The sequence below is a fragment of the Acomys minous genome (assembly GCF_964271855.1).
Source record: "Acomys minous genome assembly, chromosome: 14".
Lineage (NCBI taxonomy): Eukaryota > Metazoa > Chordata > Mammalia > Rodentia > Muridae > Acomys > Acomys minous.
In genome coordinates, this window is record NC_140496.1 from 51,370,837 (window position 1) to 51,398,174 (window position 27,338).

At 38.4% G+C, this 27,338-nt stretch overlaps 1 protein-coding gene across 4 annotated transcripts in view; it reads right to left on the reverse strand.

Moving 5' to 3' along the window:
* IQCM (IQ motif containing M) overlaps positions 1-27,338 on the reverse strand; it is a 440,692-nt gene that overhangs the window by 101,554 nt on the left and 311,800 nt on the right. The gene's annotated exons all lie outside the window — the stretch shown is intronic.

Consider the following 27,338-nt stretch of genomic DNA (forward strand, 5'->3'; position numbering starts at 1 on the left):
AAAACAGGCCTGTACAATAAAAGATCTTCTGGAGGAATCTCCATCCCTGGTCTCAAGCTGTACTATAGAGCAACAATAATTAAAACAGCATGGTACTGGCAAAGAAACACCATGGTGGATCAATGGAATCAAACTGATGACTCACACACCTACAGACACTTGTTTTTTGACAAAGGAGCCAAAACCATCCAACGAAAAAAGACAACATCTTCAACAAATGGTGCTGGTTTAACTGGATGACCACATGTAGATAAATGCAAATACATCCATATTTATCATGCTGCACAAAACCCAAGTCCAAGTGGAGAAAAGACTTTAATATAAAACCAGAAACTCTAAATCTATTAAAGGAAAAAGTGGAGAAGAGCTTTGAACTCACTGGCACAGGAGACAATTCCTATACAAAATACTAACAGCCCAGGCTCCAAGGTCAACAACTAATAAATGTGACCTCATGAGGCTGAGGACACTATCAACATGACAAATGACAGTCTACAGACTAGGAAAAGATATTCACCAACCCTACATCTGACAAAGGGCTAATATTCAAATTATATAAAGATCTCAAGAAATTAAACACCACCAAACTGAATAACCAAATAAAGAAATGAAGTTCACACTCTGGAAAGCAATATGACACTTTCTCAGAAGAATGGGAAAGTTCTACCCCAAGATCCAATGATACCACTGCTGGGCATATATCTGAAAGATGCTCCACCATACAACAAGGAGATTTGCTCAAGTATGTTCATAGCAGCTTTATTCGTTATAGCCAGAACCTGGAAACAACCAAGATGTCCTAAAACTGAAGAATGGATAAAGAAACTGTGGCCCATCTATACAATGGAATACTACTCAGCTATTAAAAACAAGGAAATCTTGAATTTTACAGGCAAATGGATTGAATTAGAAATGATCATACTAAGTGAGATAACTCAGACCCTGAAAGACACAAATAGTATATACTCACTTATGTGTGAGTTTTAGCCCAGTATAGCTGTCCTCTGAGAGACTCCACCCAGTAGTTGATAGGGACAGATATGGAGACTCAAAGCTAGACACTGTGCAGAGTGCCGAGAGTGTCCGGAGCCCTGCCAGGCCACAGAGAAAGAGGTCATATGTAGTACAGGGGACACTAGATAAGCTAAGGTCAGACATTATGGGAGGAAGTCTCCTCTTTCTAAGGACTAGGGGAGAGATGGGGGGGGGGATAAGGGAAAGGATGGGTTCAGGAGTTGATGGGGGGGTGGTGGGATCAGAAGGGGCTGAGGAAGGAGGCTACAATTGAGATGAAAAGAATTCAAAGAACAAACAGGTAATTTATGTTCCTAATCCCACTTCATGGGAATAGCTCTGGGACGGACAGAGATATGAATGTAAATGACTAGAAAGGCTTCATGTTGGCCATAGACTCTCTGTGGCTTATTACCAGAAGCCATTCTTAGAACGGCATGGGAGATGTGCAGATGCCTTACATCAGCTCATACAATGAGCAGAGAACTAGCCTTAGTTGTTCTTGCATCCCGCACACCTCATACAATTATAATGTTCACACTGTATGATGCTTGTGAGAACGTATGTTTGCAGAACAAAAGGAACAGACCCCGGCGCTGGATCAGACCTGACAGGATCCTGTCTTCTCAGCATGCTGGACACTGACATCCTGCGCTCTCCTTGCTCCAGCCCCACATGTCTCTATTGTTGTTACCCATCAGATTTGGACAGCTTCCCAGACAGCATTGTAGAAAGCTTCTGATCCCATTTGGACCAGCATTTCAGTCTCCCATTAAGCCTGGAATCTCTCAACATTTAGGAACTGGACCACAGACGCAATCACTGGCTTACTTAACCATTTTCCCCATGTTGGGGGGCCTCTAATAAGGTATTATTTGCCCCAATTCAGCCTGAAGAAACCTCAAGGGAATGACATCCCATTCCCTCTAAGGAGGGCTGGGTAGGTTTTTGTTTGCTCTCTTGGTCCACAAATGCTTATTTTCATTGGGATGTGGTTATAAGTTATTACTAGTTTTATACAGAGAAAAAAACTAGGTGGAACTCAGGGATGTCTCTCTTTTCCTTTATCTCTCATCCATAGGTAAGGAGACAGGAGCTGAAAAGAAAAAAAGGGAGATATAGAAATATAGAGGGAGGATAGAACAAAGGGTAGATGTTGAACCTACACTCACGGCCTTAATTTTACTCACTGTGAAGGTATGTCTAAGTCATTGGTATAGAATTTAGTATATTGATACAAAACATGGGCATGTCAAATACTTATCAGATTTTAGCACAAGAATATATACCCTAAGTCTAACAGATAGATATGACTCTATAGATACATAAGGTAAAATAGTTAAGTAAGGTCTTCAAAAGCCTCAGAGACACACAGAATATGGCATTTAAAGATTTTTTTTATCCTAAAGTTTCTTTGCCAACAAGACAAGTTAATTCATGACAACACCCAGATGACCTCAAAGCAGATGATGAGCATCAAATAACCTCCTTTTGGAGATGGCTTCAAATGTGGCAAACCAGCCACTGAGCAAAATGTCCTCATTCCTGCCACAAACAGAAGTATGCCTAAAAATGGGCAGCATAGATGTAGACAGAGTAGATGGCCGAACTCTGCCAAGACAGGGTAAGCAAGTCCTCAATAGTTCCTGCCTTGCGAATAAGACTGGCAGAGACACTGGGCCAGAAGGACAAAGATGAGGCTTCAACATTGTAGAGAGTGTTGGGTGACTGTTCAGGCAGTAAACTGTCTCAGTCATTCTGTTCATTTTGGAAGCTGCTAACCTACACTGCTGGTTCACTCAAGAATTTAAGTCTTATTTCTTCTCAAGTCTCTGAGGGGTGTTGGAAGAACAGATAGCTTAGTTCTACAATCAAATTTACTTGGTTAGGGGATAAGATCTTATTAGATCAAGATAAAGGAGTTAAGTTAATAGAGATGAGAAAGGGTAGATATTGAATTTCATTCAGAAATATAGACCCGACAAAACAGAAAAGATGTTTACTTCAAGTTTAACAAATACAAATAGCCAAATCACTATGAATGTGACAATTATAGATCTCAAGATTGTCACCTGGTTCTCCCTGCTGTATGTAGTTTGTTTTATGCATGTGTAATAAAATAAATGTATATGAAAAAAGTAAAAAAATTGTAAAAAAGTTGGGTGAAAATAAAGTAGCAGAAAAATTGAAAAATAAGAAATAGGGCTCAGAACTAAACAGAGAATTCTCAGCAGAGGAATACCAAATGACTGAGATGACTGAGAAACACTTAAAGAAATGTTCAACATCCTTCATCATCAGAGAAATACAAATCAAAACAACTCAGAAATTTCATCCTACACCCATCAGAACGGCTAAGATGAAAAACTCAAGTGACAGCATATGCTGGGAAGGCTTGGACAAAGGGAAACACTTTTTCATTGCTGGTGGGAGTGTAAACTTGTACAACCATGTTGGAAATCAATCTGATGCCTTCTCAGAAAACTGGAAATAGGGCTACCTCAAGACCCAGCTATTCCACTCCTTGGAAAATACCCAAAAGATGTTCTACCACACAACAAGTTTGTTTAACTATGTTCATAGCAGCCTGATTCATACTAGCCAGAATCTGGAAACAACCTAGATGTCCCTCAGTTAATGAATGGATAAAGAAACTGTGGTGCATTTATACTATGTAATAGTACTCAGCTATTAAAAACAGGGAGGTCTTGAAATTTGAAGGCAAATGGATGGAAGTAGAAGCGATCATCCTGAGTGAGTTAACCCAGGCCCAGAAAGAAGCACATGGTGTATACTGGCTTATAATTAGATACTAGCCCAGTGTGGATGTTCTCTGAGATTCTTCACTCGGCAGGGGATAAGCGCAGATGCTGGGACTCCAGGTGAGAGTGGTAGCACTCAGAGAAAAGAGAAGCGGACTATGCTGGTGAGAACTGATAGGCTGTGATCCTATGGTGAGGGAAGAGGGCCCTTTCTGTCACAGGCCTAGGGAAAGAGAATAGAGTGAAAGAGGGAGGAAAGGGGGAATGGAAAGATACAAGTGAGGGGATAACGATTGGGATGTAATCTGAACAAATTATTTTAAAAATATAAAAGAAGTAGAAAATCTTTGCTGTTTCAGAAATAAGTCTTATTTGAATCAGTTTGCATCAATGATGGACACATACACTCTATTATTAAGAGGCAGAAATGCAACAAAATGAACTGTATATTTTCACATATCCTTCTCAAACGATACAGTATATCCTGCTTAAAGGATTGGTGCCAGATAGTAATTGTGCCATGTGGCCTAAATTATATTTGGGAAATATCACTAAATCTTAAATGTTATAAAACACTATCGCTGTGGTATTTACTCACTGTTCTGAGGGTCTGGCACAAATGAACTCATCTGATGCTTCCATGAACTCTGAAACATGGGTGCATTTATTCTACCTGGGAAACAGGTAGAATAAAATTCACAAGGCAATGCCAATAAAACAGGGAGCCATGTTATATTGGTTATCTTCCTCACTGCTGTGGCAAAATGATAAGAAGCAACTTAAGGGATGGGGCTTATTTGACTTTTGGTTCAATTCCTTGAACATAACATCCATTAGGAAAAGCACAGAGGAGGAGAAGGGGACTGTCATAATTCATCCATAGTCGGGAAGAAGATCTGGAAAACCTTATGTCCTACTTCCAGTGCCTACCTCCGCCAGCCTTCACCTACTAAAAGCTCCACAACCTTCCCCAGAAGTGTCAACAATTGGATACCAAGTGTTCAAATGGCCAGGCCTATGAGAGATCATTTGCTTTTAAAACACAGCACCCATCTTTCTGAAAAAGCCAATTCTAAGCCTACTGTTCAGGGGAGACACATTACTCTGACCTGGACTGGGTGACAAGGCACAGAGATTTAATGGGCTGAGGAGGGGTCTCCATAGACGATGTTATAGATCATACAATGAGCAAAGGAGGCAGTCCAAAACAGGGCCCAAGGTACTGTACCAAAGTTAGATATCAAATAGCATCCTCTGTGCTTAAACTTCTTGACGAAATGATGGACTGAGGAGAACAAGATAACCCCATAAAATAAAGACTGAACAACACAAAGGTAATGTAGAAAATATAGACAGCAGCACACATGCAATTGAAGGCCATTAGACACTAGGTGGCAGACACTAGAAGACCATCCTTACCCCTTTATATGACACCTAACAGCTAAAGCCTTTCCACTCCAACATCATAAGCACTGTGAATATGCCATCAGTAGAACCACATTCAATCAGTGCGATTAAACAACTGGTCATTTTAAACAATATTTTAATAGACATAAAATATATATAAAAATTTTTTATCATATATGATTCCTTTAATATGTGAGTATATAGCAGGATATTGGTATTGCTGATGCTATTAGATGTGTTTGTTTCTATATTGACATGTGAGAAATGTGAGGTCACCATATAATATTTATTTACTACAAAGAAAAGTATCCAGGAATTGATTTGTCTTACAATAATTTACCAATAGATTTGACATAATATGAAATATACTGCTCATAATATATACTTTTAAAAAATTATGTCAACATGAGCAAACTAACTTCAAATGATAAATAATTCTTTTTAAAGGCAGTAATCATTTTCTGAAAGTATTTGAGGTTATTTTAAGTATGCTAGGAATTTAAAACCGTGTAATTTTGAATTTTATAAGTATGTTTTCACATAAACTTCTTTTCATGAACATGAATACATTATATAATGTTAGTACTACCATCTTTCTAGGTATTAATAATTAAAATTGACTGATACAATAATATTCATGCTATTGTAGTTGAGAACATTCCCCCAGATTATGGGCTATACTAAAGAAGGTAACAGCTCACTACTTAGATGGAATAGGCATGACCCCAAAGGCTCCAGTCTGCACCTTAAGGTAACAGCTCACTGCTTAGATGGAATAGGCATGATCCCAAAGGCTCCAGTCTGCATCTTAAGCAAATTCTAAGTTAATTCCAGAAAAAAATAATGGAGATAGAATAAGCTGATTAAGGTCATTCTTAAGAAGATGAAAGTTGATTATAATTTTTTTATCTCAAAAGGCAACATCAGTAGATAACAAATAACACCACTGAAAAAAAGTGGGTGTCCTTGTACAAAGGACAGTAAGAATGTAGACCTTCTATTGACATGAATAACTGTAAAAACAAGCAATTGTCTCAAGTACTGTTACTGCTGCTATAAACCAATAAATTTTAGTGAGCTAATGAATGGCCCACGACCCCATCCCATCCATGCTAATACATTTGCGATGGAAATTTAATTGGATGCTCTATTTAGAGGTAATGCTGTTGGAAAAGGCTGTTATCAACATCAAACGGGCATAGTAGCATAACTCAACTAGCAAGCAAATAATAGAACTGAGTTAAACAAAGAAAAATGTACACCCACAAAGGTAAGTTCAGCATTGGAAAACTTCAACTGTAATTTTTTTCAAATTCTGAATTAAACACAAAGTGTCCAGCATGAGCTTCCCAGCAAGCACATTATTTGTTCGAAGCCAGAATGCAGCTTCAATGCACTCTGATTCCTTATTTTGTTACATAATAGTATGCTTAAAAAGCAACACATTGTGAGCTTGGGAACTGTTAGGCATTTATTTACCACGGTGGGTTAATCTCATTCAGTGAGGTATAGAAACTCAATAATGAGTGCTACAGTATATAAGCTAATTGTTAGGATAAAACCAAATGAATAATTACTTGACTCCAGAATGAGGCCTGCGGGAATTTTTCTTTAATAAAGGTTTAATTCACCAGTGATAATGAATGCAATCTCACATAATACTGAATAACACCATTAGCATAATGGCTGTGATACAAAAACTATAATTAGAACTAAACAGAAACGTTAATTACAACCACCAAGGTACTGAATGAAATACTGTTGTTTAAGAAATTGACCTGCCTTGCTGTCATGCTTTAGGAGCTAAAGATACATCAGTAATTAAATGTATAAGAATGTAAATACATATGCATACATATAAACATATATTACCACAGGGTTGTCTTAATTCTACTTAAATCCTATTAAATATAACAAATACACTAAGAAGGCATTGTCTCAAATTCAAAATACAAGCTAAAGATGATTAAACTGTTTTGTTGGTTAAGTACAAAATCCACATTTATGTCTTTAAATTACAGAGTTAGAAATGGGTGCAGTGGAGCAAGCCTGTAATCCCAGCACTCAGGGAGGCAGAGGCAGGCAGATCTTTGTGAGTTTGAGGCCAGCCTGGTCTCCAAAGTGAGTCCAGGACAGCCAAGGCTACACAGAGAAATCTTGTCTCAAAAAAATCCAATCAATCAATCAATAAATAAACAAATTCATCCATCTTTACAGTAGATGTTTCCAATTATATTTTCTATAGTTGCTAATGAATACTATATGTAGGTACTAAAGTATTTTAAAGTGAAATAATATAATATATATAAAATAAACTGAAATTGTTTCACAATCAAAAATTAATATGTAAAACTAATAGTTCTGAAAAAATTCAACTATTAGCTTAAACTACTCTAAATTTTAACTATCATTTATACAAATAAATGTATATAAGTACACATGATGGATTTATATATGTAAATATATATAAATGTGGTAAGCATTAACCAAGTGTCATATTGTATCAAATTTCAAAATAATTACAACCATAAAAATCTTCCAATCACTATACAAATTCAGTGGGATATACTTAGAAATTTTTAAAAATATTTCATGCCTTGTAATTAAAATATGATTTCTTGTCCATAATAATGGCATTGTGTTTCACATGTAATAAAGTAAAATGTTTAAGACAAAAGTTCTACCCAGAATAGCCTATACATGTTCGAAAATCCAAGCAGTTGAGAGGTCCTGGCAAGAGGATCAGATGTTCAAATGCATCCTTATATACATAGTGACTTTGGGATGAGAACAGGCTACATGAGGCATGTCAAAAAAAGAAAAGGAAGAAAGATAGGAAAGAAGGGGAGGGAAGGTAAGAGGAAAGGAAAGACAAGAGGGGAAAGAAAGTAGAACTTAAAGAAAAAGTAGAAATACCCCAAGAGCCAAATCAGTCAAAACTAGAAAAATATTATAGAATCAGTTCATAATTTGTCCTCAGCTACTCCTTGTCTCTTTATTCATTTATTTGACTTAATCCAGGAAATAATACTTCCTATTATTAAAGTCATCAGTCTTGTCCCTATTTTTCAATAATTTATCCCAGTCCTTTAGAACTCATTTTTGTTATTCCATGCAGTGCATCTAGAAAACACTTTCCCTCCCACAGTCAGCCATCTAGAACAACACTATTCATTGATGAGATATCACCTCCTTGTAATTATTCACAGGAAGATGTCATTGCCCTTAAAATACACACCACAGTGTTCTGTGACAATGAATGGTTACCTGTCACAGATAAACTTCTGGGGGGCTGGAGAGGTGGCTCGGAGATTAAGAGCATTGGCTGCTCTTCCAAAGGACCTGAGTTCAATTCCCGGCAACCATACAATGGCTCACAGCCACCCATAAGGAGATCTGGTGTTCTCTTCTGCCTTGCAGGAGTTATATGCAGTTAGAACAATGTCTACATAATAAATAAATAAAAATTTTTTAAAGAGTTGAACAAATAGACTTCTATCCATCACATCCACTTGAAAATACTCCAACAGTAAACCCAAGGGAGACAGTAGCTCAGGTACACGCTTTCCTTTGTTGCTCCGTGTTCTCTGATGCAAGTGAAATGGATGAGGTGATGTCCACTGTGGGTTAATTTTCATCTTCGAACACATGTATGTGTATATGTGTGTGTGTGTGTAAATGCCACATGTATATGGGTGGTTGTGGGGACCAAAAAAAAAAAAGTACTGGATCTCTGAAGCTGGAGTTTCAAGAGATTGTGAGGTAACCAAAAATGGGTGCTGAGAACAGAACTCCGGTTTTTTGGAAGACCTATAGGCACTGTTTTTTAAAATACGTATATTTGTTTTTATTTTATGTGAATGCATGTTTTGCCTGCATGTATGCTCTGCACCACATGTATAACTGGAGCCCATAGAAATCGAGAGGCATCAAACGCCCTGGAACTGTAGTCACAGGAAGCTGCAAGCCATCATGTCAGTGCTAGGAATCAAACCTGGCGCCTCTGCGTTGACTGTTAAGTGCTCTTAACTGCTGAGCCATCTCTCCAGCCCCAGCATCAGCAAGAACTCTTCAGCACTGAACGACTTCTCTGGCCCTGAGTTTCTTTAATGAAAAGGTCTGAACATTTTTCTATATGCCTATTATCTTATATTCCTTCTTTCGAAAAATGTCAGTAGGGATTCTTTGAAAACAAATCTTAATGAGGTTCATTGTTTGCTGTCTATTGATATGCTTAAATTCCTTACATGGTTTTAATATCAACTTATCGAATGCATGGTTAGCAGATATTTTCTCCCTCCCATCCCATGTTTTGCTCTTTACCGTGCGAACTAATTAGGTTTCTATTGCTATGACAATCACCATGAACAAAGGCTCCTTAGAGAAGAAAGGGTTTCTTGTACCTCACCGATAACAGCCCACCACTGAAGAAACCCATGGCAGAAAAGCTGCAGAAACTTGGAGGCAGGAACTAAAGCGGAGGCTGTGAAGGATGATGCTTCCTGGACCGGTCATCATGCCTTGCTCAGCCTGATTTCTTATACAATCCAGGACTACCAGCCCAAGGGTTGCGCTGGCCACTGTGACTAATCGTTAATCAAGAAAATGTCCCCACAGACATACCTACAGGCCAATCTGATGAAACGAGTTCTTTAATTGGGGTTTCCTCTTGCTATATGATATATGTGACATATGAGATGACATCTTATACAGCCCTAGATGGGCCATATGACAGTGTAGAAATGGGAGGGAAAGATCGCGATCTGGTAAACCAGATATCCAAAGTCACTTGGGCAGCAAAGATGAATAAGCATCCTCATTATTTATGATGGTTCTGTAACGTCCCATTGCACATGTACAACACAATAAACTACAGGTAAACACTGGAGTTGGTTTACACACCTTTCCATTGTGTTCTCTACTTGGTGAGGGGTAACACTCTCACTGCTAACCACTGTAGTATTTTATAAGGGGCACACTGTGGCAACAAAATTAATGATGGGCCCAAGGCCTACTCCAGCACACCACAGATCTACACTGTGTGTCTACTTGTACTAGCCTTTAAAAAATTGTCTTCAAATGACTCTCAGAAGTGCTAATTAAAATGATTAGCCTAACTAACGAGATCCAGAAATGCCTACAGCCGTGTTAGCTCCCCCAAGTGTGCATGTTGAAATTGTCTCTGCCCGTGTCTCAAAGGAGCAAGCTTTATGTTTCTTGTGCTGAGCAATACCTCTGTCTATCATTAGAGAAGAAATGTTATGCTGATGGTTCCAAGAAAAGTATGTTTTCCCCCTTGGACAAGCTCTACAGCAGGGTTTATGGATAGTCAGATCAAGATTCACCTTGCTATGGACCTGAAACCACATAGCAAAGAAAATTTTTTAAGTTAATTCAATCTCTGTAGCTGTTGTTCCATTGCCTTTCACAGAGGAAAGGAAGATGAAAGGTTGAAGACTAATGAAGGACCACAGTGAACAGAAATTTGGAAATGCCAGAAAAATAATTTCTGCCCAGGAATTTTACTTTAGTTTGCATTTTTGTGTGTGTGTTTGTTTTGTTTTCATTTTGCTTTGGTTTTAGTGGATTTTTCCTTCTGTACTTTTCGCTTCAACAAATAAAAAAAATTCTGTCCAAACATAGACCGACACTGCACCAACAGTCAGATTCAACCTCCTCTGTGTTTTTAATTAACTTGGGCCCAGCAGTAGTTTCTAACACATAGCATTTTGTGTGACTTACAGTATGCCCACCACTGAGACATAAATGCAAAGTAATCATTCTAATAAGTAGATAGAAACATTTACAACAATCGCAACAAGTCTCTGCAACAAATAAGGAAATATAAAGAAAAGTAATCAGCAGCAAGCCAGGAATCAGCTTCAATGCAACTGCATGGGTATGACTGTTGCTCAAAGCAGTGATCTTTTCTTCCCTGTAGCAATTTCAATACCCTAAAGCAGCTAATGAGCTTGTACTTTCAATGCCGAAAAAATGAGAACCCTGATTAAGGAACAAAAACAAAAACTAAGACTTCAATTTCCATGTTTGTTCCAAAGACACCAGCAGAGTCCTTGGGCATTTGGATGATGGCATCATTTCTGTAACACAAAGAAGTTTCAAAACCTCCGTCCAGAACCAAAAGGGAAAGCCTTAGGCACTGCGCTCACAGACAATAGTTAGGCCTACGTGGGAAGAAGGCTGGCCTGTGTGAAGGGTGTGGGAATGTCAGAGACTGGGGAAAGCGACTGTTAAACATGTGTGGGAGAAGCAGCCACTAACAACTTGTAAGCTAAACAGAGGGGACAGCTGTTATTGTGAAACACAGTGAAAATACACAAAGGTGCTAAGTACGGTAGCGTTGTCAACTGCTGTGTGTGCTTTATTAGTTACTTTTCTATTGCTATGACAAAAATATGAGCAACTTATAAAAGCAAGCATTTAATTGGGCTTACAGTTTCAAAGAGTTAGAGTCCATGATGGCAGAGCAAAGGTGTGGCATCAGGACCCACTGAAAGCCCAAATCTCAATCTGCAAAGCAAGAGAAGGTGCTTGGAAATGGTGCCAACTTTTGAAAGCTCACAAACAGTCCACACACCTCCTCCAACAAGGCCATACTTCCTAATCTTTAGAAACAGCTCCACCAACTGTTTCTAAGTATTCAAACGGATGAGTCTGTGTGGATCGTCCTTATTGAAATCACCACATGTGTCTAAAGCATTACAGAACCAATTGAAATGGGACCCAGTCAAGGCAAGGAATCCATCTATGATCTACTATAAGAGTTTTGTTTTCTAGAGATGGGACTAAAGATATCAGGAAGAAAAGAATACTTAAGAACAACTCTCAAAAGAGAAAGAAATTATGGTGGCAATCAGAAAGAAATGGAGATATGAGAAAACTATCTTAAAAATCCAAGTCAATAACTATTAAGGCCTGATCTACAACAGCAATCTCTGTCGATATAGATATGTGTTCTGCCATTGCTTTTTAATGGATTGTAATCTACAGGGACACATAGACAGTTATTAGAAAAGAATACCTAATACACAGATCAAATATGAAGTAAGCATCACTTTAAGTACCCAATTCATTTAAATGTCACACAAACCCAGGTCATGGGGAGAACATTGTGGTTCAGAGAAGTAAAGTGACAGGCCTAGGTCACCCAGCCAGAAACAAATTTGAATCTAAAGTTTAAGACATTAACCAAGTTTAACATATGACTTTTTAAACATCTGTTTCCATGTGGAGAGAGGGAGAGAAGAGAAGAAGGAGGAGGGGACTGGGAAAGGGAGGAAGAAGAAGAAGGAGGAGGAGGAGGAGAAGGAGGAGAAGAAGAAGAAGAAAGAAGAAGAAAGAAGAAGAAGAAGAGCAATAGAATAATAGAATAAGATTGCTTTCAATGATAAGCACCTGAGAAGATGGCCGTGCTACTCTAAGGTACAACATGAACATAGAATGGATGGTTACACTTTCTACTGAAGAATGAAGCTCCCAGGTAAGATGGTTAGTAAAGGGAACTGGGGAATGTAAAGTTTTAAAAAAGGTAATTGGGGGAGCTAAAAGCACCCTGGTTAGAGATTTCAGTGAAATCTTGAGAAAGAACCTCTTCTCACATCATCATGCTGTGACTGGTTGCATATTAGGCACCAAAATACAGGTCTCTTCTAAGTTGGTAGAGGTAGATTTCCTGAACTGTTTCAATAATGTGGATATTGGTGATTCATAATGTCCATGATTCCAGAGTGTGGCAGACCTATCATATCAGGAAAAGACAAAGGACTTGGCTACATGAGATTAAGCACACTCATGAAGTCCCAGCTGCAGGAAGTGTCCAACTACAGGCTCATGCACAGGGAATGCCTTTGAAAAATGGCCTAGCAAGTGTTCTCTAAACAGAGAGTCCACTGGGTGGAGTGAAGGGGTGAGGGGGTGGGGAACAGCAGTGACAGAGGAGAACTGGCACATTCTAGGCAGTGTCACCCATCCTTTCCTGTGCACTTGCTATGAGGTGGACATTAGACATCTGTACGGTAGACAAAACAATGATCCTTCAGAGATGAGAGCAATCTGCATTCAGGACAAAAGGGGGACTGGACAGATCTGTTAAGTGGAAAAATTTATATCTAGGTGACAACTCTGAGTGATCCGGGTGAGATCAATGAAATCAAAGAGAAGAGAAGGTAAGATCATGAGAAAGGGAGTGGTGGAGGAAAGAAGGGAAGGAGAGGAGAGAGGGAGGAAGGGAGAGGAGAGAGCTCTTGTATGCATTGCAAGAAAACATCTGGAACTGAGTGTGAAGGAGAACAACGCTCCAGCCAAGAAATTTGGCCAGCTTCTGGAAAAGATGAGAAAAGGTGGTACCCTAGAGCCAGCGTGTGAAGCAGACCCCTGGTGCCTGGGTTTCAGGTGTTCTAGCATCTGAACTATAAGATTGTATTTGCATTTTTTAGATTATCATGGAGGGATGATTTCTTATAACAGAAAGAAGAAATAAATGTAACACATAAATTTATAACTTGCTCATCATATTATTTTATCAATATTTTTTGTTCAGTACTCCGTTGTTCAGTCAATAAAATACCTATCAGGCCTCTAGGCTGGCCAAGGCCTGCTTTAGTGCCTACTATGTAATGGCAAGTAAGGCTACATACAAACCCCTGGACTGATTCCTGTCTAGGGGAGGGGATAAAAACAAGCAAGCTACACTGAAATCCTTATAGTGACAGAGTGAGCGACAGTGGGAGGACAAATGACAGTCATTACTCCTGAGAAAGCAGCTGTTATAAAAGCCTTTATGGGATGCTTCACCATGTCTGTGTATGAGAGAGAGAAGATGGGGGGGGGTGATAAAATTCTGGCTTGGAGGTAACTATGACATCACCTAAGAGGACAAGACAGTGAGTCCCATCTAGGACTTTCAGACATGATGAGGGAAGCACCTCAGGACTGCATGGACTGCATACTTGGTCTTCCTGGAAGGCAGGGTGGATCCTAACCCAAAGGTAAAAAGGCCATGCAATTGCCAGGCACATTATTTCAGCAAAACCAGCCACCCACTTCTTTCACAGAAGATCTGATATTAAGGAGGAAGTGACAAGTGTAATTCTGTATACTCTGATTTACACTTTTTCTTTTTTGTTCTTTTTTTTTTTCCTCACAAATCCAAGATACTATATAGCTTTTTGAGCTACTGTCATCAAATGGCGGCTACCTTGCCCAGGCTGAAGGCTTTAAGTCTAGAAAAACATCATGTTCTGAAGGCAGCCGTAGACACTTCCTTGGAAATGGTTCCTGTAGAAACTCCAACTGGTTCCACTTATCTTTAAGGACCCCACCCACCCACCCCAGGCCCACACTGTCTGAACAAAACTAGGAATGCAAATAATTTCTTGCATAAGGATAATGTGGTCTAAGGGCCAAGCGAACAGGATCTTTCCCTGTTCTCACACACAAAACTAACCAATCACACATTTACATGAGGTTACAAGGAAGCGAGGCCACCCTGCCTCTGCTTAAGCGGCACCCTTGCTCTGTGATTTGAGGACCAAGAGCAGAGCAATTGAGGGAGGTGGTAGGAGCAGAGGTGGGAGTGAATGAGGGTGCTACCACTCCTTCTACAATGTGGCCAGAATTTCATCTCTACTGTAGGTCACGTTTACCATGGAAAACAGCCAAGCTTCAGCTGCTGGCAGGCCATTAAGAAAACTACCTTTTGGGCTAAGAGTCGGCAGCAATCCCAGAGCAGTAGGCACTGAGCTATACTGTGAATTGCGTAGAAATCACATAGACCATATGAAAGCCGAGGCCCCGGAGGTAACTGCAGTAGGAGGTCCTGCAGCTCAAAAACAGCTGACTGGAAGCCAGGAGAGTAAACAGGACTTCTTAAGGTTCTTCTGTTTCCTTCACCAGTTCTCATTATCTTGACCTTAGTCGCCAAAGCTTTCAGAAATAGAGAAACAGCAGCCACGGTGGCTGTCCCATGTCTGAAACGTGTAGAAGCAAAAAGGATGGTCTCCACACAGCACAAACTGCTTAAGAACTGGTATTCATGAGATGCTTTCAGTATTTTATTCTTCCCTGTAAACAGATATCAGGCACAAAGCAACTTAATGCAGAAAGGAGGATGCTGGCTCTTGATTGGCCTTTTCCCTTTGCCTTTTTTAATTCGTTCTAAGATGCAAGTCCGGAGAAAGAATCTTTCCTCGTTGAGGGAAACAACCTTGCAGACAAAGCCAAAAGATTTGCTTCACTAATGCCTTAGGCATCTATTAATGCAACCAGTTTGATAATCAACATCAGCTATTGTATGAGTTTAGTGGCAGGAAATGCAAAATAACTTCACAAGTGATATTTAGCTTGAAATAAAATCTGAGACTCAATCCCCACTCCTTAATACCAGCGGGAAAAGCACATAACCAGTTTAACTTAAAGACTGAATTGTAAAACCAGCTTCTGGAGCAGAATAAAGGGAAATAGGCTGCCATGCAGAGAGCAGGAAGATTTTGGTACAAATGTTTATCTGAGTATCGTCTATTGCTCTATAAGTCATAAACACACACACATGTATGCCTGCTACTTTTTCTAAAAACAAACAAAATATAGCCACCACATTGTTATTTAGCTTCTTTAATTATCTCAATATTTTCCATCAAAATATTAGGAAGAAATAGTTTGCCTGAGGAAAGATTAATGCAAACGTGGTAACCAATCTGCAGAGATAGTGAAACTATATTTATTAGCTAATCAAATAGACTGTAAAAGCAGAGAGACACAACAATATTTTGAATCTAGCTGATTACCCTTCAGAGGCAGGAGATTCATGGTTTACCTCAGCAAAGCAAAAATTGCTTCCACAAATATTTTTCCACCTGTATATCCCACAGTCAAGAAATAAAAATTCTTAAAGACATGATAGAAATTCTAACTTTTTGTTACATAATGTGATGATAATTAAAGTGATGGCTTCAAAGTAAATATAAGATGTCTGTTCTCCATTATCTATAGTAAGGAAGGCAGGAAGCATACATTGATCCAAATCATGGAGAGAGAGTCATTTGTATTTACTGAGCCATATCATTTTTATTTTAGTATTAGAGTCAAGGGAATAAATAAATGCCTCAGAAATAGTTTCAGCTCTATGAAGATTTTTCTGCATCACCCTTCTTTACTCAATAACCTTGCATAACTCATCCTGAAATTGTAGCTATTTCTCATTTGATCCAAGGCAACAGGCCAAACTCAGAAAACCTTCAACCCTATGTGGAGAAAAGCAGGCAACCAATTTTTAAGCTCCTAATTCATATTTGGTTAAATAATTTTTTCCAAAACACTTTTTGTACTCTTCTTTTAAAAATTATCATATATTCACTGTACATTTCTAAAAACATATATAATACACATTGACATGGCCTACAGTTCTTCCTCTGTCTTAGATTTCTGCTCCCATAAATATTCCTTAGTCCCAAAAACAGTTTGTTTCTACTTTCATGTCATATATACATGTATGGTGTGTGTGTGTGTGTGTGTGTGTGTGTGTGTGTGTGTGTGTGTGTGTGTGTAAAATCTGGTATCCACAAATGAGAAAAATTATATTTGCCTTTCTGAGTCTGACTTAATTTGTTTAATATGATAATCTCCAGCTGTGTCCATTTTTTTTGCAAATGATGTAATTTTGTTCACCTCTAATATGTTTATATACTGCATTTTTTTTTTACTTTATCTACTCTTCTGTTGACAGATGCCCAGGATAATTCTATAACTGAGATAGTGTGAATAGGTCTATAATAACACTGCCTTGCAGTCACCTCTGGACTTCATTGACCTGGAGTCTCTTGTGTAAATTACAGGGATTACAAGGCTGTGTCATAAGATAGACATATCTGGGCTTTTGTTGAAGAATGTGCATGATGATTTCCACAGGGCCCAGACTACTGTTCTCAAAATAAATTTGCAAGAATTTGCTGTGGAATATTGATTAACAAAAGCTATAGCTAAAGTGAAACATGCTTATTTAAAATTAAAAAAAAAAGCATAAACTCACAGAAGGAAATCAGTCCTGAGTGATGATAGTATGTACAATAAAGTGTCAAGCCTGTATGAGGAGTTCAGAAATGCATTCATAAAAACACAGGACACCAATCCATTTATACACAGCACAAAAATGGCTACCTTACATACCTGGGGATAGGTCTAAATTGAAAACAAAGATCACTGAATGTGGTTTTTCTATTAAGAATGCTGAAGTTAAATTTCTATTGAGAATGCTGAGAGTTGAAGAAGTTCGCTAAGAAAAAAGACACCACACCAGCCTAAAACGAGCCTTATTTTGAGAGGAAACCAGCGCCTTCTGGAAGGTACCAAATACAAGCTCATACTTCATAGGAGGCACCAAAGTTTAAAAGATGAAGCATTAGAATGATTCTAAAAGTACATAGAAATGTTTTAGGGCATAAAATAAAGCCATGGATAGTATACATACTAAAATATAGATACATGATCACAAAACCGAGAATTATCTGAAGTCCTAGCAACAGAATCAGAAATGCAGGAGCAGCCATATAGTTTATTAAAGCATTATACCACGTGTTCCTAGAAGTGAAAAATACTTGATAATCCTATTAATAACAAAAAGCAAGCACACCATCATCCTAACTCTGTGTGGTGGTTTGGGTACAATGGCCTTCACAGGTCATATATTGTACTGTTTGGTCATTAGGGAGTGGCATTACTTGATAGGGATTAGGAGGTGTGGCCTTGTTGGAGGAACTGTGTCACTGGAGGTGTACAGTAGATATACGAATGTTTTTGTTTTGGTCCCAAGTGTGGGATGTGAAACTGCCTCGTGTGAGGTCCTGTAATATTTGCTCTCTGGAAGCAGACTCAGAAGAGGACTCATGATCTTTGTCAGCTGGAAACTGCTATTATGCGGTTGGGGTCTTTGCCAGTTGGAAAACATCTTGTAAGAATTATGGGGGGTTATAAATTGCACCCCCCAAACAAAAAGAGATAACTTTTGCATCACATCACATCTCTTGGCTACTCATCACTCTGATTTGAAATGCTCCAAGAGAGAAAAGCTCCAGTGAAATCTTGAGGCTCCTAATGTTGCCATTGCAATCACTTTTGCTGATTTGCTGATTTGCTCTTTAACAGTTCTGCTGGAATCCTGACCAAAAAAAAAAAAAGTAGAATTGCCTCCAAGGAAGTGAGTCTAAAAAGGTCCACCTCTTCTGTCCTTATTAACCTTCTTCTCCTATCTAAGATGGGTGGTCTAGAAAGGAGGTAGAGGCATTAAAGAATCCCCAAATAAAGTATGTTTTAAAATATTAAGGCACATGGGGTGGGCTTTGGGTTTTTAAATGCTCAAGTGAGGCCAAGTGTCTCTTTTTCCTGATGCCTGTAAGTAAGCCCCAATTAAATGCTTTCCTCACTAAGAGTTGCTGTGGTCATGATGTCTCTTCACAGAAATTGGTGCCAGGACTAGTATAGAGGAATTTTAATTAGGAACATAGCCACTTTGGGGTAGAGAACATATCCAAAGACCTTCTCCATCTATGTGATCCATCTGGAGTACAGACATACCTTTAATGCTAGGAGACAGAGGCAAGCAGATTTCTGAGTTCAAGGTCAGGCTGATACAGAACAAGTTTCAAGTAAAGAAAACCTGAGGTCCAGGTATGGACTTTTAATCCGAGTTCTTAGGAGTCAGAGACAAGCAGGTCTCTGAGTTCCAGGCAGTACTGTTCAGGCAGATAGGTTGAGAGTGAGTTGAGAGGCAGTACGATGAAGTTGAGTCTGTGGAATTCAGAGGCAGTTTTCCCTGGAATAATTTTAAAGAGATAGGTTGAAGAGTGAACAAACTGGATACAGGTGACCACAGAATAAGTCAGAGAATAAAAAGGAGCCAGAAGATTAGAACAGATTGCTAGCGTTAGCTTGTACAGCCAAGTAGGGCAACTGAGTGAGAAACTGAGAGAAGCCAGATTGAATCAGTCAACTTGGAGAGGAGTTTGAGCCAGAACAGCTGAGTTGAATAAGCCAGCAAGAGTTCAGAAAGAACTAGAAAGGGTGATCTTATTCAACAGAAAGTCTGAGGCTGAAATAGTTCTAGGCCTAGATAAGATTTTGCAGAGGGTAGAGTCTTCCAGTACCAAGCCTAGGATAGCAGACAGAGGCAGTAACCTCTCCAAGATGACAGTTAAATAATAGATACATTTACAAACTTTGGTATGGTTGTGATAGGCCTGACCCTGTCTTTGTTTGGAGGAATATGGAATACATGGGGATTTTGGACTAGGAAAGCAGTTGGACACTTCAAGTAGGGCTTAGTGAGGCATCTTAGTAAGAACATAAGAGCCAGTGGTACTGAGGGTGGCTTGGACTGTTGGCACTGTGTCAAGAATTTTCAGAGTAGAACAGTATTAGTATGTGACCTAGACCTAGGCACTATTTGTGTGTGTGTGTGTGTGTGTGTGTGTGTGTGTGTGTGTGTGTGTGTGATATTTTGGCCAAAAAAAAAAAAAGTGTCTGCTTTTTGTCCTTGTGTGAAAAGTCTGCCTTAGGCTAAATGAAATGTTTTAAATTAATGGAGTTGACAAGACATATTTAAAAAAACAGCCTAGTATTCACTGTGTCATGTGACTATTAGTGGCCAATCTTATGCTAATCTATAATGAAAAGACGCACGCTGAGCAAGAAAAAAAAATACAAAATGTACAGTTTAAGGAAAAAGGGGTTAGCAGGAAGCGTAATAGAGCTAAATCCATTACTCAAGGACAGAAAAGGTTTAAAGAAAATCCAGATTCTAAATGGATGAAAGGGACTGATGACCTCAGGGCAAGGCCCCACCCAGCCAAGTTAAAAACCTGTGGGGTAAAAAAATTAAAGAAAAGATTAGGGCTGAGGAAGTGACACAGGCCTTTAATCCCAGGGAGGAAGAAGCAGGTGGATCTTTGAGTTCAAGGCAGTGTAGTCTACAGAGTAAGTTCCTAAACAGCCAATCTTAGGCAGTGAAGAAAACCATCAAGATCAGAATGCTAGTGAAAATGTATTTGAATGAAGCAGCTGAGAGTCAGCCTCAGAAGCAGAAGAAGTTGGCAGCTTTGAGCACATGATTCTAGCTTGAGATTCAAAGGAGTTGTGGAGTCTCCCTTGTGGCTTATGAAATCAGCTGAGGCAAGGCATGTGTCAGCAGTATCCCTGAATGGAGGCCCAGAGAGGCCATTACTTGAAACTGAAGATGAAGCCTGGATTGCCTTGGAAACTCCTAGATGTTGGAGATGCCAAAATCATGGGACACCTGCCAAAGCAAGCTGCTAATAACATATAGAAACAACCCAAGATAGAGAAGTGGGCTGTAGTAAAACACACTGAAAGGAGTTGGAGATCTGAAGAGTGCTCTGACATCAGACGTGGAGGTGCAGAGTTTGAAGTTTGCCCAGCTGGTTTGCAGTCTTGCTTGGTCCAGCATATCCTCACTATGCTTGCTCACTTTCCTCCTGTCAAGAATGATAATGTATATTTGGAGCCATTGTATGTAGAAGCATGTGATCTGCTTTTTTATTCTTATTTTATAGGGATTATAGTTAACAGATCACCACAAGTCTCCAAATAGATTTTGAACTTTGGATATTTAAACACTGCTGAGACTGTGGTAGACTATGGGGACTTTTGAAGTTGGACTGAATGTGGTTTTGCATTATGGTATGGCTACAAGTTTATGGAGACCAGAGAATAGTGTTTGACTATTTCCTAGTCATAGACTTGGTCATTAGGGAGTGGTACTACTTGACAGGGACTAAAAGATGTGGCCTTGTTGAAGGAAGTGTGTCACTAGGAGTAGGCTTTGGAGTTTTAAATGCTCAAGCCAGGCCCAGTGTCTCTTTCTCCTGATGCCTGCAAATCCAGATGTAGAAATCTCAGCTCCCTCTGCTGTACTGTATCTGCCTGTGTGTCACCATGCATCCTACCATGCTGATAATGGACTAAACCTCTGAACTGTAATCTAGTCCCAAATGAATGCTTTCCTTTTAAGAGTTGCTGTGGTCACAGTATCTATTCCAAGTAATAAAACATCAACTAAGACACTCTTGATTGTTATGAAAACAAGACTTTTAAGATTATACTTTTGCTTTCCAAAAATCCCCTCAATGCCTCAGCACTTTAGTCAAGGCATTATTCGGTTTTGTCAAGGGTATACCTACTATTGTATCTGATCAGCAATTGATGTAAACTCTGATCTGGAAATAATATAGTATCAGAAGTCATCCATTAAAATAAAAAAAAAGAAGTCATCCATTATCATCAAACTTGCAGTAGATGGATTATAACCAGAAGCTATAAAAACTATGAAATATGATAACCTTAAAGTTTCCCTGGGAATAGATAGGGAAGCAAAGGAAATAATTGATAAAGTAATGCCAGAGAGAAGGCTCTTCTGGTATGTTTGATGTGGAGATGAAGAACTTATGAAGGTCATCAAGAAGCTTTGGGTGAAGAATTGACAGCACTCATAATCGTCAAAAGAAAAAGATGACAAAAGAGAAATGGACATAGGTCTAATAATATAAAAATTACCTAAATTTGTCAGAATATTTGCAAACTGTATAGCAACTAAGGTGAGAAATTATAGACTGGGATGCTGGAAGGCACACAGAATTAAAGTTCCTCATGTGGTCACCAAAGGACTACAGCTCTTATAACATTTAATTATTTAAGATAATAAAGTCAACCCTTGATTAGAGTATTATTTCATAGTTTGGGAAAAATACAAACGAAAGCCCTTCAATAATTAATAATCTTCAAATATCAATATTTCTGGTTTTGAAATTCAACTGTTGATATGCTCCACCAGCCAAAGGTCTGTGATGTTCTAAGCACATGGTTCTCCTAATAACATCAGAAGGGCAGCAGGCACCTAATCCCATGTCAAAAGCACAACATTTTTGACATCACTTCACTCACCACACAGGCATTTTATCATACTCAGTCACCACAGAAAGGTCGGTGCCATGGTTAATCACCATGAATGCTTTTGGGTGTGTTTGGGGGAGGGGAAGTCACACTGAGTGTGGATGTGCCATTCCATGGGTTGAAGAACCAGACGGAATGAAGAGCAAAAATGAGCCATGTGTTATCATTCATCCTTTTTTTGCTTATCGACTGTGGCCTTAATGTGGGCAGCTGCCTCACATTCCTTTCACTATGACTTCATCAGCACAATAAACTATAGGCTCAAACAATAAGCAAAATACACTTTTCCTTTCTTATGTTTCTTCTTGCCAGGTATTTTGTCACAGCCACAACAAAAGCAGTCAGTACAGATGAGCTCAGTTCAATATGGGGTTTTGAGAAAGTAAATACACACATTCATGTTTCTTTTATTACAATATAATTGTCCTGGCATTGCTTCCCCTTGGTACTATGAGGAACTGGCTCCAGGTCTCCAGGTTGCTTCAGATATCAAAATCTCCAGGTATTTAAGTCCCTTGTATAATATGGTAAAGTATTTGCATATAACCTACACAAATTTTATTTGTATATCTTAAATCATCACTAAGCTACTTATAATAACAAATAAGATTTAATACCATATAAAGTTGTATTGTTGAGAAAATAATGGCAAAATATTTTCATATGTTTATTACAAATACAATTAATTTTGGATGTTTGTTTCATTGTGTATATAGATATGTAACCTTTGAATATACAAAGGAAGATTTGCCTCTTGCCTGGACCATTGAGCATGTCCAGGCTAGAAGCAGTTTAGGCACTGCTAAGAAACTGTAGAGAAACAGCAGAGACAGTAGCTGAAAAGTTTGTGGGAGTTATGCCTGATTATAACAGGGGGTACCCAAGCAGGTATGGGCTTGGATTTCTCTCTAAGTCTTCTCTGGCCTGGCCCATCTGGGACACAGAAAGTGAAACAGCAGAAGTGAGTTGGGTATGGGCCACAACCCACATTAGCCATCATCCTGAGGAGGACTGAGCATCACACAAGCAGCTCTTGGATTAGAGCTCTCTCAGGCTGCTTCTCTCCTGCCTGACACAACTGGGACATAGACAGCAAACCCTGCAGAGTTAAGTTGGGTGCAGGCTCCAACATCTATCATCTGCCATTCTGAGGAGGCCTCTGGGGATCCCTAGCAAGCAGCCTTCATCTCGAAGTTCTCCTCCCCTACTCCCAACCTGCCATGCCCACCTGGAACACAGACAGGAACCCCACCAAAGGAACCTCCAGGCCTGCTAACCCCAGAGACAACTAGATGCTATAAGCCAGCACAAGAAGACAAGTAAGAAAGCTCAGAGCTCTATGACACCACTGGAAACCAGAGAGACTACCAGAGAAAGTCTTGGAAATACTGACACTCCTGAAGCACAAGAAAATTATTTTAAATCTGAAGTGATAGAAATGATAGAAGTCTTGAAGAAGGAAAATAAATCTCTCAAAGAAAATACATTCAGGAAAATACATTCAAACTAATGAAGGAATTGAATAAATCCCATAAAGAATTACAGGAAAATACAATTAAACAGGAAAGAAAAATGAATAAAAAATTCAAGACTTAAAAAGGAAAATAGAAACAATGAAGAAAACATAATCTGGGGCAATACTGGAGTTGGAAAACTTAGGGAAGAAAACAGCAATTGCAGACATAAGAAACATCTACAGAATATAAGAGATGGTTGAAGTTATCACTACATCAGTCAAAGAAAATGTTAAAACTAAAAAGGTCCTGACACAAAACATGAAAGAAATCTGAGACACTATAGAAAGATCAAACCTATGAATAATAGGATAATAAGGAAGAGTCTCCAAGCTCCAAGACCCAGAAAATATTTTCAACAAAATCATAGAAGAAAACTCATGAACCTAAAGAAAGAGATCCCTATAAACATATGGAAAGCCTACAGAACTCCAAATAGATTGGACAAGAAAAGAAAATCTTCCCACCACATAATAGTCAAAACATTAAATGTATAAAACAAAGAAATAATATTAAAAGATGCAAGAGAAAAAGGCCAATCACATATAAAGGCAAACCTATCAGAATTGCATCTGTCTTCTCAACAGAGACTATAAAGCCAGAAGTGTATGGACAGATAGCATGCAGACATTAAGAAAGCACAGATGCCAACCCCGAGTACCATACACATCAAAACTATCAAACACCATAGATGGAGAGAACAAGATTTCCACAACAAAATCAAGTTTAAATATTACCCAGCCATAAATACAGCCCTACAGAAGATACTAGAAGGAGAACTCCAACAAAAGGAGGCTAACTACACCCAGGAAAACATAGGAAATAAATAACAACACATCACAAAACTGAAATTAAAAAAAAGCACATACAACCACACACACTACCACCACCAACATAAAAAAATAGGAATTAACAACCACTGGTCATTCACATCTTTCAAAATCAATAAAAAGATACAGGCTAACAGAATGGATGTGAAAACAGGACCCATCATTCTGCGGCATACAAAAAATACGCCTCAGCAAAAGAGATAGACATTATCTCAGAGTAAACAGGTGGGAAAAGATATTCCAGGAAAACAGACCCATGAAACAAGTTGAAGTAGGTTTTCTACTGTCTAATAAAATAGACTTTCAACTAAAACTAATCAAAAGATATGGGGAAGGACACTTTACACTCATCAAAGGAAAAACACACCAGATGATATCTCAATCCTGAACACCTATGTCCCAAATGCAACAGCAACCACATTCATAAAAGAAACATTAATAAAGCTTAAATCTCACATTGAATTCTACACATTAATAGTGGGAGACTTAAACATCCCACACAGATCATTGAACTAAATGGAGAAATAATGAAACTAATAGATGTCATAAATCAAATGGATCTAACAGATATCAGCATAGCATTTCACCCAAACACAAAAGAATATACCTCCTTCTCAGAACTTCATAGAATCTTCTCCAAAATTGACCATATACTTGGTCACAAAGCAAACCTCAACAGATACAAGAACATTGAAATAACACCTTGCATCTTGTCAAACTACCACAGATTAAAGCTGAAACTCAACAACAATAGAAACAACAGAAAGCCTACAAACAAATGGAAACTGAACAATTCCCTACTAAATGACCCCTGGATAAGGGACAAAATAAAAAAAATTAATTTAAAGACTTCATAGAATTTAACAAAAATGAAAGCACAGTGTACCAAAACTTATGGGACACAATGAAAGCAGTGCTAAGAGGAAAGTTTATAGCACTGAGTGACTTCAGAAAGAAATTGGAGAGATCCCATATTAACAGCACACTTGAAAGCTCTAGAACAAAAAGAAACATACACACCAAAGAGCAGTAGGTGACAGGAGGTCATCAAACTCAGAGCTGAAATAAATAAATTAGAAACAAAGAAAACCCCAAGAGTCAATAAAACCAAAAGCTGATTCTTTGAGAAAATCAACAAGATAGGCAAACCCTTAGCCAAACTAAATAAAAGGCAGAGGGAGAATATTTAAATCAGCAAATTTGGAAATGGAAATGCAGATATAATGACAGACAGCGAGGAATGAAAACAATCACTAGAAATTACTTCAAAAGCCTATATGACACAAAAATTGAAAATCTAAAGGAAACAGACATTTTTCTTCATAGCTACCAATTACCAAAATTAAATCAAGATCAAGCAAACAAATTAAATAGTCCTATATCTCTTAAGAAGATAGAAGCAGTCATCAAATTCTTACAACCTAAAAAAGCCCAGGACAAGGTGGATTCAATGCAGAATTCTACCAGACCTTCAAAGAAGAGCGAATACCAATACTCTTCAAACTAGTCCACAAAACAGAATCAGAAGGAATATTACCAAACTCATTATATGAGTTCAGTCACCTTGATACCTAAACCACACAAAGACCCAACAAAGAAAGAGAATTTCAGACCAATTTACCTTATGAACATTGATGCAAAAATACCCAATAAAATACTCACAAACCAAATCTAAGAACACATCAAAAATATCATTCACCATGACCAAGAAGGCTTCATACCAGGCATTCAAGGGTGGTTCAATACATGGAAATCCATCAATGTAATCCATAATATAAACAAACTGAAAGAAAAAACACATAGTCATCTCCTTAGATGCTGAAAAGGCATTTGACATATCCATTCGTGTTAAGTCTTGGAGAGATCAGGGATACAAGGCACATACCTAACCATAGTAAGGCAATGTACAGCAAGCCAAAGCCAACATCAAATTAAAGGAAGAGAAACTCAAATCAATTCCACTGAAATCAGGGACACAATAAGGCTGTTCACTCTCTCCATATCTCTTCAATATAGTACTTGAAGTCTTAGCTAGGGAAATAGACAACTAAAGGATTTCAAAAGGCTACAATTTGAAAGGAATAAGACAAAGTATCACTATTTCCAGATGATATGATAGTATACAAAAGTGATAAAAAAAATTTACTAAGGAACTCCTACAGCTGATAAACACCTTCAGCAAAGTGGCTAGATACAAAATCAATTTAAAAATGCGTAGCACTCCTTATACAAAGGCAAACAAGCTGAGAAACAAATTAGGGGAAACAACACCCTTCACAATAGCCACCGAAACAAAACAAAACAAAATAAAAACACATAAAGTAACTTGGTTTAACCAAGCAAGTGAAAGACTTAACTTAAAAAAACTTTAAATCTCTGAAAAAAGAAATTGAAGAAGATATTAGAAGATGGAAATATCTCTGGTGTTCATGTATCAGTAGGATTAATATAGTAAAAATGGCCATCTAACCAAAAGCAATCAACAGATTCAATGAAATTCCCATCAAAATGCCAAGACAATTCTTTACAGACCTTGAAAGAACAATTCTCAGCTTCATATGGAAAAATAAAACATCACCCAAATAGCTCAGACAATCCTCTACAACAAAAGATCTCCTGTAGGTATCTCCATCCCTGATCTTAAGCTATGTTACAGAGCAATAGTAATAAAAACTACATGGTACTGACATAGAAACAGACTGATGAATCAAAAGAATCAAACCCAAGACCCAGAGATAAACCCACACACTAACGAGCACTTGATTTTTGACAAAGAAGCCAAAACCATACAATAGAAAAAAAGATAGCATCTTCAAGAGATGGTGTTGCGCTAA